Source organism: Elgaria multicarinata, chromosome 5 (genome assembly GCF_023053635.1).
Source record: "Elgaria multicarinata webbii isolate HBS135686 ecotype San Diego chromosome 5, rElgMul1.1.pri, whole genome shotgun sequence".
NCBI classification, from domain to species: domain Eukaryota; kingdom Metazoa; phylum Chordata; class Lepidosauria; order Squamata; family Anguidae; genus Elgaria; species Elgaria multicarinata.
In genome coordinates, this window is record NC_086175.1 from 5,371,982 (window position 1) to 5,384,722 (window position 12,741).

Consider the following 12,741-nt stretch of genomic DNA (forward strand, 5'->3'; position numbering starts at 1 on the left):
ATCTTTCCTGTTCATTAAACCAAACAGACAAAAAATAGATTTGTTGGTATTGACTTTAGATGGACTTGCATGGCTTTCTGTGCTTATAGGAATGCTTAAAACGTGTTACAACTGCAAACATGTTGAAAGCTTAATCCAGAGAAGGTGGTGATCTCCCTACGTGAACAGGTGCAGAGCACGGGAGTGCTTTAGCACCCAGCCCTGCATTTATTGAGTAGATCCTGCCCCTTTTTGGATAGAGGGGCTTTTGCTAGGCTGATGAATGCTTTCATAACATCCATGCTTGATTACTATAATATGCTCCTTGTGGGACTGCCCTTGGGAGCTTTAACTAGTGCAAAATGCAGCTTCCTGACTCCTTATGAATATTGGGACTCATGAACATATGTAATCTCTATGACATCATTTGCACTACCTCCCAGTGTGCTTCCAGGCCATTTCAAGGTGCTTAGGCTAAACTTCAAAGCCTAGGACCCATATACCTTAGAGGCCACCTCTCCCTGTATCAGCCACCATACTCCTCAAATCAAACCCTACTTCATGCCCTCGTCAGTACAGTAAGTGAAAATATTGGCCACTGGAAGCAGGTCCATTAATATAGTGATGGTTCTAGGGGGAACAAACGCCCCTTGAGGTGTGACATTGCAATTCTTTAGTTGCTTTTATGAAATGTTACAAGACATTTCTGTGCTGGTTTTTTAAATTTTTTATTTAAGACATTTCTTACCTGCTTTTTATTATAAAGTAATCCCCAAATAGGGTACAAGCAATAAACACAGTTAATAATATAACATTAATAAACACATAATCAAACGGCAGAATAGTAACAGATAAGTAATAGTTTATACAACACCACAAAAGGATCCTAGTTAAAGACTACAAATTGAGCTGTACTCACTGAATGCTGCTACTTCTTGGTGGTGGTGCTAGTTATTCTTCTGTATGTGAGTTTTAGTTTTTAGAGTTTTCTTTTGTTTTCATTTTAAGCTAATTTCAGCTTGAGAATATGCAGACTGTAAAATATTTTAAACTGCAATATCTGTCCTGCGCTAGATCTACACTAGTGCTTTTTATCGGTATTGAAGTACACTGATAACTGTTGGGGCACATTGTGCTTTTCATATACTGCTTTTCTAGCGTTATTTCCTACTTTTTATTCCAGGTTATATAAAAAAACACTGCAGCCGATGTCATTGTGTGAGCTATGAGGTATAAATGCACGAGAGGGCTACAGGGTCACTCTGATGGGAATGTGTTGATGTGACAGGAGGTGTAGGTTTGGCCTTGGATGAGCAGGGATCCGGATGACTTCATGTAGTTTTGTTTGTGAGTCTGGTAGTTGGCTGAAGATAGTTTGTGCCCTTTGGAAAGTTACACAATTAAATGTACTGACCACAACATGATTTTAAAAACTCTCGGTGGGATCCAAAGGTTTCACTTGGTCTGAATCAAGCAAAAACTGTGTATCCAACTTCAAAAAACAAAACAAAAAGCTGTTAGTAAAAAGCCTGCCACTGTGGAATGAGAAAACCCCAATCGTACTTTGGTAGTGGGCATTATATATGTTTACTGTGTGTTTTGTGACAGTGCCCACATCCAGTGGAAACCAGGCCACTGTTTATCTGTTGGTTCTATGGCAGCAGTGCTCCCAAATTTTTATATTATATGACGAAAGCAAAGGTATACTCAGAAACATTGTTGTGATGGGAGCTAAATTTACAGGTCATTTCACTTTACTGCAGAAGAAGAATTTGCCTTTGCTCCCAGTCTGATTTCTGCCCATTTATTTGGTTTTATATGACCAAATGGCCATGATTCCTCCCAAATGCAAAACCCCAGCTTGGGTTCTATATCTTGGTCATGTTAGAGTGTGACAAAGAGATGGAATCCAGGAGTGGGCTGTTGTATATTTCATATTAACTTCTGCCCAGTGCTTGGTTTCGAAGTACTGTACAAACAGCAATTTTTATTACTTTTCAAAATTAAACTGGCTGAAGATTGTGAATCACAGGTTCCTAATATTTAAGTAATACACACGTGCACACGTATGTAATATATTTACCTAATTCTGTCCTCTGAGAACATACATAATAGATGGTGCTGTAATCAACAAGGGATTCTTGCTGATCTGCCAACCCCTTTGGGGGTTTGTAACTCATTAGAGTCTATTCAGTTGTGGGACACAGCTTCATTTGGAGGCCATTCCTGCCATTTCCTTAATTATGCATACAAATCTGTTTAAGTCTTTGCCTGTTGAGGTTCCTGGTTAGTAGCTCAGCCACCAGAACATCCATTTCGTCACAACCTGTGCAACCTTTAACTTGATACAGCTAGACAAATGATTCTATTATAAGCATCAGCAATATCTAAGAAAATAACCTTTTATTTGGATTAGAATGGTATGTATCTTAGACTCAACTGCATTTACAAGTGCCGGAGGGAAGAGCTCCATAATAGTGGCTCTTTTGTAGTTTTTGTGCAGGAAATAACTAATTACGTATGAGGAAAACTTGGGAGTGGACCAGATAATTTTCTTGACTCCTCACTGTACCGTAAAGTTTCTGATACATTCCCAATGAGATTAGGCTCACCTCGACATTTTCTAAGGATCACATATTTTGTTTCCTGTAAATTTCCATTCAATCTTGCTATTTTTTCTGAGCTGGCCAAGGTGAAGCAACTTACTCTTTCAAACAACTGTTTTGGCTCTTGGTAGATATGAAGGAGTATATCCTCTCTTGTGAAAATGAAAATAGCATATCTATATAGCCACATATATAGCTATGCCTATGACCACCTTACCAAGGGGTAAGGAGGGTTTTCTTGAGCCGATGAAGTTTAGGCTGACCATATTCAAAGGAGGACAGGGCTCCTGTATCTTTAACAGTTGTATTGAAAAGGGAATTTCTGCAGGTGTCATTTGTATATATGGAGAACCTGGTGAAATTTCCTCTTCATCACAACAGTTAAAGCTGCAGTGCCCTGCCCTCTTTTAAATCTGGTCATTCTAGTATAGCTCCTGCAGCTTTAACTGTTGTGATGAAGAGAGAATTTCACCAGGTTCTCCATATATACAAATGACACCTGCAGAAATTCCCTTTTCTATGAAACTGTTAAAGATACAGGAGCCCTGTCCTCCTTTGAATATGGTCACCCTAATGAAGTTGCCTTAGATGGAGTCAGATTATTATCTAGCCCAATGATTTCCTTTCTGATTAGCCACAACCCTCAAAGGCATAGGCCAGTCTTTCCCAGCCTGGTGCCCTCTTGATCTTTTGGATTACCAAGTACCAGGATTCCTAAGTATTGGTCATGCTAGGTCGGGATGGTGGGAGTTGAAGTCCAAAATTTCTGGAGGGCACCAAGTCGGTAAAGGTGAACATAGGCCTTTTCTCAGGCTTGCTTCTAGATATTGTTTTAAACTGGGGATGCAAGGAATTGAACCTTGCATGACTGAAGAGCATGTGCTCTATTACTAAATGATGGCTCCTCATGCACAGGGGTGTGACAGATATGTAGTAGTTTATCCGAGGCTGCAGTCCTCTGCATACTTCTCTGTAAAGTTCGTGGCTACGGTTGGACTTACTTCCAAGTAAATATGTATAGGATCAGGCTCCATGGACAGTTGTGGAAAAGTTAAGTTTCACATAATAGTGTCTGATAACAAAAAATTGGTATCGGTTAGACTATTCTTAAGCTTTATTATATTAAGGAGCATTTTTCTGACTTCTCTATTCTTTGCAGACCACCAGATTTTCTTAATGCCACATGGGAGGATGCCTGAAAATAAATTCAACTTAAACTCAGGGCCCTTCTGCTCTGATGCCGTTGCACCACGCATACAGCAACAACAAGATGAATGTGTGTGGGGAATAGAACATAGACATTGTTCACCCTGGAGCAGCTAGATGCAGCTAGACTTGTTTCTGATTTATTATTATTTATTTATATAGCACCATCAATGTACATGGTGCTGTACAGAGTAAAACAGTAAATAGCAAGGCCCTGCCACATAGGCTTACATTCTAATAAAATCATAATAAAACAATAAGGAGGGGAAGAGAATGCAAACAGGCACAGGGTAGGGTAAACAGGCACTGGGTAGGGTAAAACTAACAGTATAAAGTCAGAACAAAATGCTTCAAATGCTTCAAAAATGCTTCAAATCTTTGATAAGTGTGTTAGTCAAGATGCTGTGTGCGAGGTTTCTTTAATGGCCTTCAGGTGGTGTCCACATCATGGGGTGCCATACATTTTATAAATAAAACAAATACTTTATTATATTCTGTAATTTTGAATGCAACATGACACTACAGTTTTGTTACTGTGAAAGTAGAATACAGATTGCTATATGCCAAAAGTAGTTCTCCCATGCAAGAAAGAGAGAGAGAGAGAGAGAGAGAAATGTGTGTTTACGGTTACAGTGTTATGATTTTAGATCCAGGAAGTACTCCATCGGTTGAGAGGGACAGCCTACAAGGAAGCTGATTGGCTCCTGTTGAAGTTAATAGATTGCAGCTTGAATTGTTATGTGTTGGAATGCTGAATACTTTTGATATGCTGGAACCAGAATGTCAGTGCAAACTCTTTAATGTTGGCTGAATTCTGGCCAGGGAAAGCTATTTTAGTAGTGTTTGATAAGCTGGTTGTGTGAATGTTAATGGTTTAGTTAGGACTGATTTTATGAGAATCAGATGGAAAATGACAGTGGCAACATGTTCTTTCCCTCTGAGTTTTGCGTGTGATGGTTGATTTTTCTGTTGACAATGCAATGCTTCTGCAAATGTGAGGAAGACGCTTACTTTACTGATATGGTATATGCATTACTTATCCTCCAGTGTAAGCTGGAACCGCCCAGAGAGCTTCGGCTATTGGGCGGTATAAAAATGTAATAAATAAATAAATAAGCTGTTTGATTCAGAAATTAGATTCATTATGGGAGAAAACTGTTGCTTTGTGTATTGTATATCAGACAAAACATCAGGACTAGAGGAAGTGATTTGGTCATGATCTGTCTCTTCCTTGCTTCAACACAGCCTTTTACAGTTGAGTTCAACAGCATATCCTATACATTAGGGCTGTGCAAAGTGTGTCTTCTCTGCATTGAAATCTGATCTGGAACTCCGTAGAAGTGATTCTCTGCCTCGATTTAGGATTCCCCCATAGAATCACAGAATAGTAGAGTTGGAGGGGGCCTATAAGGTCATAGAGTCCAACCCTCTGCTCAATGCAGGAATCCTCCCCCCTCTCTGCCTCATCGAATTACCCTCAAAGAACTGTTCAATGTTTGGTTAACTGGTATTAACAGAAATGCTTACAGCACCCTCATTTTTAAAGATAAATAGATTAAACTTGGCACAGTGATAGCTCTTAAGGAGACCTTTAGCCCCACTGAGTTCGAATCAAATTGGTTCATGCTTTGATTTTATAGGAATTTTTAAATGGAAATTACAAAAATGCTTACATCTGCGTAATTATTATAGATAAACAGATGAAACATGGCACGATTATAGCTCTTAAGGAGGGCTTGAGCTCCACCAAGATTGAATTAAATCGGTTTATGCTTTGATTTTTTAGGATTTTTTTGTTCAAAATTCCCCACTCCAGCCTTCTCCAACTTGGTGCCCTCCCGATCTATTGGACGGACTGCACCCAGGCACTGAAATAAAGAGCCTGCCTGTGGTTTCCTCAGGTGCAGAGGCTTTCTCACTCATGATGCCAGCCATCCCAGCAGCACTTTCACACTGTGGAAATGTGGATGATTATTAACTTCTATGAATCCGAGCAGTGTTAGTGTTTCCCACTTTCCTGAACACTGTAATTGGAGGAGAACACTGCTGTGGCCATTCCTATTGGTTAGTATTTCCCACTTTCCTGAACACTGTAATTGGAGGAGAACACTGCTGTGGCCATTCCTATTGGTTAGCCACAGAATTCAATATGAAAACTACCCCTTACCCCCCCCGCTCACCAAATATGGAGACACACACACGCACACACACACACACACACACACACCAGGTTAATTCTGGAGACAGCACCATGTACATTGATGGTGCTATATAAATAAATAAATAAATAATAATAATAATAATAATAATTTAGAAGCCCCGATTGGGCAGGTCTCCGCTCTGAGAGTATTCGAGGGGTTTGGAAGAAGCCAATCTCTGCTCCGGAAGATCGAATGCTCCACGGATTGTCATAGTTACCAGATAATTCCAGAGCAGATTGCACACCCCTACTATACATACATGTTGCTTACATTCTTAATGGTAGTATGATCTGTAAAGGAAGCACGCACCAGCAAAAGCCGACCCTTGGACTGGATTTAGCACAGATCCCCAGAACAAACGCTCACAGCTCACAATTTGGAGGTTTAAGACCATTTATTTGGAAACGGGTAGGTTACATGGGATTAGCATACTAAAACTATTAAAACATGCACATATATAAGAACCCAGAAAAAGCAAGCCAGAAAACTAAAACTACAGTCCATACATCACCCAACCTTGGAGTCAGCCAGCCGCGCCGAACTCCCCCCACAAAGTATGCTTTATAGTTTCTTTTCTCTCACTCCTTCCCCCCTCCCCTTGGCTTTTCATACGTAGATCTTTCACACCTCCGCCTGAGATGTTAATGTCTCTCAAGGCCGGGCGGACATGCCTCAGGCATCACCATTCTCCCCCATGCAGCTGGACCGCTTATTTCCCTTTTCCTATGAACCATGATAATAAAATTAACACGTTAAAAGACAGGCCAGCCCCAGTTCCATTCACCCATCCCTTACATGATCTTCTATATTAATTCATTTCTGGCATCTTGTGAGAGTGAAGAGGTATTATTGGTTTATCCTGTCATTTTGAAGATGATCAGCTCCGAAGTGCTGGAAGTTTGCAGGACTGGGACAATCCTCCCCCAGTCAGGAGCTACCAGATCCACCATCAAAGCCCTGCACATTTACTCCAGAGGTACGAAAATCCCAAGTGCCTCAAAAAGAGGGAACTGGCTAGAAAACTTTAGGGTTGGCAGGGTTGGAACAAAATTTCACCCACAGCCTCCTCTACTCAGGAGGCACTCTGTGTACTAACAAAGCCCTGCACCCTGTCACTGACAGCTGGCAAGGAGCTGCACAGCTCTCTAGCCATCCAAAATAAGTCATGGTGATCGCCAGACAACAGGATAGCCCATGATGGTTTAGAAAATTTGCTCTGCACACCGTGGGGTTATCAGAGTGGGTTGTTTTGGCCAAATAAGCCATCATGGGTTTAAAAACTCTCACCAGAAGACCCGATAGCCCAAACTGGGTTGATTAAGCCATTGTGGCTTAATTACCCCATCATGGATTATCATGATGTCCAAACCCAGTCCTAGTTATTCTAATTAATAACTAGATGGAGTGCAGTGGAGACTGTCAAATATAGTGAAAATTCAATGGCCTAGATAGAGACTCTATTATAATGCTTATTCTTCCCTGAAAAACTCAAAATTTGGTGGCACTAAACATTGTTTTCTTTTTCCAGCTAAGTCACCTACCAGTACATCAAATGGCACAGTTTGATTTTTCTGACACTCAAAATCCTCCATAAAGTAAACCTAGAAGGCTTGAATGGTTCTTAATGGGACATCTAGTCCCATCCATTGACGCAAGGCCTTACAGAAGTCTTCCCCCAACCTGCTGGTTGGGCATGATGGGAGTTGTTGTTCAACACATCTGGAGGGCATGGTCTTTCCTGTCTGGTCTTTCTTTGAACAAGCTGTGAATTCTCCTGGTTTTTATATGAATATCCACTCCTTTTACATTAAGCCTTTTGCTTCTTGTCCTTTTTCCAGTGGAACCATTATGAACAACTGGGATGTCAGTTTAGCTAAAATTATAACATTCTGCTGATAATTCGTTTTGGACAGCAAAATGTATTACTTACCTCACATGCTCTTTCATAGCTATATAAATCAATGATTTTCCAAAAGGATTTTAGGCACGTTAAATTCCCAATGTTTAAAAAACAGTAGTTGTCTTAGATATTTCTACCAACCTCAGATTTCTTATCAGTAAGCTTTTAAAAGGATGCTGCAGTAAGGAGATATTGAAAGAAGCTGAGCGTTTGCAGTGCATTATCTCTTAAAAATAAAATTAAAGCTACTGATCCCCAGTGTATTCTGAGATATATTAAGCCAGAAAACACAATAGCTGTATATTGTTGATCAAGAACATTAATGGAACGTATGCAGCTTCCACCTTGTTGATGTGATCACTGTCAAATAGGGTTATTTTACAGCAAAATAATAAATGAATAATGCTAAGAGAGAAGTTGCAGTATCTGCTGGAATTCTGAGAATGACTTGTTTGTTTGTTTGTTTGTTATTAGATAACTGACAAAGGGGCCAGAGCCCTTATGTGAAAAAAGACTCATAGAAGTACAGTTTCTTCACACTCATCTAAGTAATATCATGTATAAATTACTTGAACTCAGTTTGTGTTCAGGAGACCAAATTTGTAGCAATTAACAGGGTTAAGTTGGTGGTGGGATACTGATTGACTCAAGGCAAATACTTGCTGTGTTAGTTGAACATACAGAATGGAGAGGCAGCTGTCGGTGGGGTAAAGCAGAATGTGAGCAAGCGTGTTCCACATTATCGGATTGTGCTAGTCTGCATGCTAAACTCTGTTTCACTTTACTTCTGACTCATTTTCTGAAAGTTAAACACTAGGAGTAACTTTCAGAAGCATGTGAAACGCAAAATTCCCCAGTAAGAACAAGCTAAAAACAGTCTTGCTTGTGATGAAAGATGTCTTCTTTGTTTCCTGGAATCTCCTATTGGTGTTATTTACTTGAACTGGCTGCCAGAACTTATTTATCTTTATTTCAGGATTTCCTGAAATGGTTACATGAATTCTGGAGAATGGGGATTTCTCAATGCTTCTACGTTTCCGGAATACTACTACTACTACTACTACTACTACTAATAATAATAATAATAATAATATGTCCCCAGTCCTAGCCCAACTCTCTAAGGACTACACAGAGAAACTGTGGTCAGGGAAATGCAGAGACTAAAATGCAATTTTAACATAAAACAATAGTGGAAAAGGCTATGGAAAAACAGCACAACTACAATATGCTTGGGGCAATAATAATGTATTCTTTGTTCAGAAATGTTCCTGAGTAAAATTAGGCATTCCAGATTCATTTTTAAGTTACAAACAACAAGGTGGTGATTTAATTTCTTCAGAACCACACCTAACATAAATAATTTCCTCCCCTGAAATGCTTGCTATCAATATTGGAATCATTTTACTCATGTAAGTTCCATATAATTTTGAAGACTTTTTGTCTCTAATGATTTATATCATGTGTGCAACAACTTCACCTTTGGTAGCTATGGATATTTATATATTTATTTAAATAAAAGGGAATTTAACATTTCCTGTTGTGTATAGCAGTGAGGCAGAAAGTCAGACGTTCTCAACCATCAAGCTGACCTCCGTGGCATGGGCTTGTGTCTCAAGCTGTACACATTGTCCACTGAGAAGTTGTTGTTGTCTTTTCATCAGCATGCCCTCCCCAGGAATCTGAGTTTGAGGAAGCTGCTTGCATATATTTTGTGTGGGATCCCAGGTGACTGAGAGCCAATGCTAGAGAGCGCAGGGCCAGCTCAGAGGTCCACGTAGCTCCGTCTGTGAGAAGTCACAACTGAGCTGGGCCAGCGAGTGGGCCCTTCCTCTCTAGGGAAACTGCAGCCAGCCTTTCACACATGCATGATCAGCCGCAGATAGGAAAGACACAAGAAATGTGCAGGAAGTAAAGAAAATATAAGGCCGCTTGAGAATGTTCTCTCTAAGCTTATATATCAAACAAATAGTCAAAACAATCAAATCTAAATTGTAGCCGATACTACTCACTGGTTTGTGCATGGGAAGGAACTGTTTGCTTTTTTCATCCTAGCAAGCAAAGAAGACATAAATTAATCTCCATTTCTGAGTTAGACTTTTAACTCTTGAAACGCATATAGCGCCTGCATATTTGAAACATTTCTCATGTATTTGAGAGGAGTTTTAAATAGAGCACGAGGAGCGTTTGTCATCTGATTAATATTACCTAACAAAAGCCCAGTTTTGCTGTAAACTGCCTGTTTTATTTGGTGTTTCTTCTGTTTTTGTCCAACTCCTTGTGAGATATTGTTTTTTACGCATCCTTGCAGAAATGGCTTGCCTCCACGCGTGCCTGTCCATACACTAAGGTCTTCAGCACGGGCTCTTCCTTGTGTATCAGGTGGCTACTGGGGAAAGGGCTGCCTCAACTGTGGAATGATTTCCTCAGGAAGACCCATCCAGCACCTCTCTTGATGTCACACTTCTTAAAAAAAATCCCAGGCTTTTCTCTCCAATCTGTTTTATCTCTGCTGATCCCTTTTATGCTGCCTTGTGTGTTTTTCAGCCTTGTAAATAAGTCCATAAAAGCTAGTAGCCTGCTGAGGAGGGATAGGGACCTCCAGCCCTCCTCCCGCAACCCACTGCATTTCTATGCTGGGGGCATGGGAGGGGCTTCTCATTGGGTCCCTATGCTGGGCGTGGAGGGGGGGCGGAGCGCTCCGCCCCTCCCCCACCTGCTGGTTCAGTCAGCTGCGTGGAATCCCGTGCACTTGCCTTTATGCAGTTCCTAGTCACCTGGGGCTACCAAGTGAGCACATAAATACAAGGTTGATTTGTTCTTTTTTAGGCTACTGCTTTAAGTTTAATATGCTTTTGTTTTAATTGCTTTTAGTGTCATTTTAATTCTTTTTAAAAAACCCCTGGGAGGGTTGGGTATAAATCCTTTGAATGAATTTAGAAATGAGGAACATTTCAAATGAATATGGGTATAATTTATGATGCAAAATATTTCTAAGAAGTCCTCACTAAAGGAACACGCATGAGCTTGCTTTAGCCTTTTATGTCCCCACCCCCCTCATTATGCTTCACTCTTCTCCGTTCACCATTCCCCCCCCCCCCGGTTACTCTGCGTAGGGTCAGAGCAGGCAAGCTTTTGGAGCCCATGGGCACATTTGGCAACATTAGAAACTGTCCTGGACTCTACCACAAAATGGGCACACTACACATGAAAATTTGGTCTTCAGCCACCTGCTATTTTAATTTCCGAAGAATGTTTCTGAGCCCCACATGTGGCCTGGCACATTCATAGCAAAATAAGATGGAAGCAGCCTTGAAGCAGTCCCAGGTGCCAGTAAGAAAGTTCGTTATTTAAAAATAAAAAGTGGTCAGGGTAGGACTCCTCAGCAGGTGCCAAGAAAGGTGTCTGGGCGTGCGCTGGTGTCCACAGATTCCATGTTGCCTCCCCCTGGTTAAAGGAACATTTCAGGTACTTAATGGTTACATATGCTGCCACTTGGTTAATGGTCATCTGAATCCACCCCCAGTTTCTTTGTTGTGCGGGAAAGTGCAGTGCATTGTATACAAGAATGCGTCCAGTTTTTAGTCATGGAAAGCTTCTTACTGTTCTTGTATAGGATTTTGATAGGCTCAAATGGAATTGGGTACTAGTTGCCTCGGGGGAGGGAGGGAGTTGTTTTAAGCAGTAATTTTAAATGTAACATTTTTAAAATCATTCTAACCAACTGTGCTGTGGTGTTATTCCACTGGAAACATTGCTGCCACAAATAGCAAGTTTAGCCAAGGGGGAGATGAATCACAGTGAAAGCTTTACTAAAATGAAAACCTCCAGAACTTAATGTCTCACGAAAAGAAAAATGCATCTCTTCCTAATTAGATAAATCAGCTCTGAGAAGAGTTCTGAATATGCCACTCAGAATCAGATGTTGTTTAATTTCAGAGAACACAAATGGAGCGCTGAGCTTCTTGTTTTCTGTAGAGCAAAATAGGATTGGGATGGCTGAGGGTAGCATTGCTGGTCCAAAAGCAGAGGCTGCTTTTAGCTTCTAGGCAAGGGGTGCCATTCCATCCCTTGGCATTTGTACTCCATCCAACAGTGCAGCTAGTGTGCCTAAATGTGTGGAGCCCTTTTCAAAAGACTGGAAGCTCACCAATCAGCTGATTGGCAGGAAGAATCAACCATCACCACCACTCAGTCTGAACAGCTGATAGGCACAATTATTGTTTACAGTAAACATTGCTCACGATAAATACAAATAGCATATAATATGTCTAATTTTATTATGTTATTTAAGTTGTTAACCCTAACAATATTTTTTAAAATAACTTCCCTCTAATTTATTATAAAAACTGGTGCCCATTCTGCTAGCCCAGAAGACTAGGCAGGGCAGGTTGACTAAACAAAATATGTGCTTTAATTGGCAAAGTTGGGAAGTATGGAAATCTTGCTCCCTTCTTTCATTGGCAACAGAGGAAAAATATTACTTCCCTTTCTCATGTTTCATCATTTCCTTTGTGCTATTTGGCTGAAAATTTGGGGAAGGAGCCTGGAATACTCCTGAGGAGACCCAGCTGCAGTGTCACTGTATTGTAGCTAAAACATAAATATGAGTAAGTTCATGCATATGCTTTACAGCTGTTGTGTCTTTATCCAAAATTTGTGCAAGTAGAATTAAGTCCCACTTCATATTTGTAGGATCAACAACTGAGAGTGTTTTTTCTTTAACTGCAGCAATCTGCCTAAAGTTTACCATGGCTGAGTGAGATAAATTCATGATGCGTGCTGAGTGAGAACGTCAATGACTTTCTTTTACATTGCACTGTGTTTGTGTTAATTTATGCTATTCTCTTAT

The 12,741-nt window shown here is 40.5% G+C and overlaps 1 protein-coding gene across 7 annotated transcripts in view; it reads left to right on the forward strand.

Annotated features, from left to right (window-relative positions):
* Positions 1 to 12,741, forward strand: part of CTBP1 (C-terminal binding protein 1) — a 426,424-nt gene that overhangs the window by 375,188 nt on the left and 38,495 nt on the right. The window lies entirely within an intron of this gene.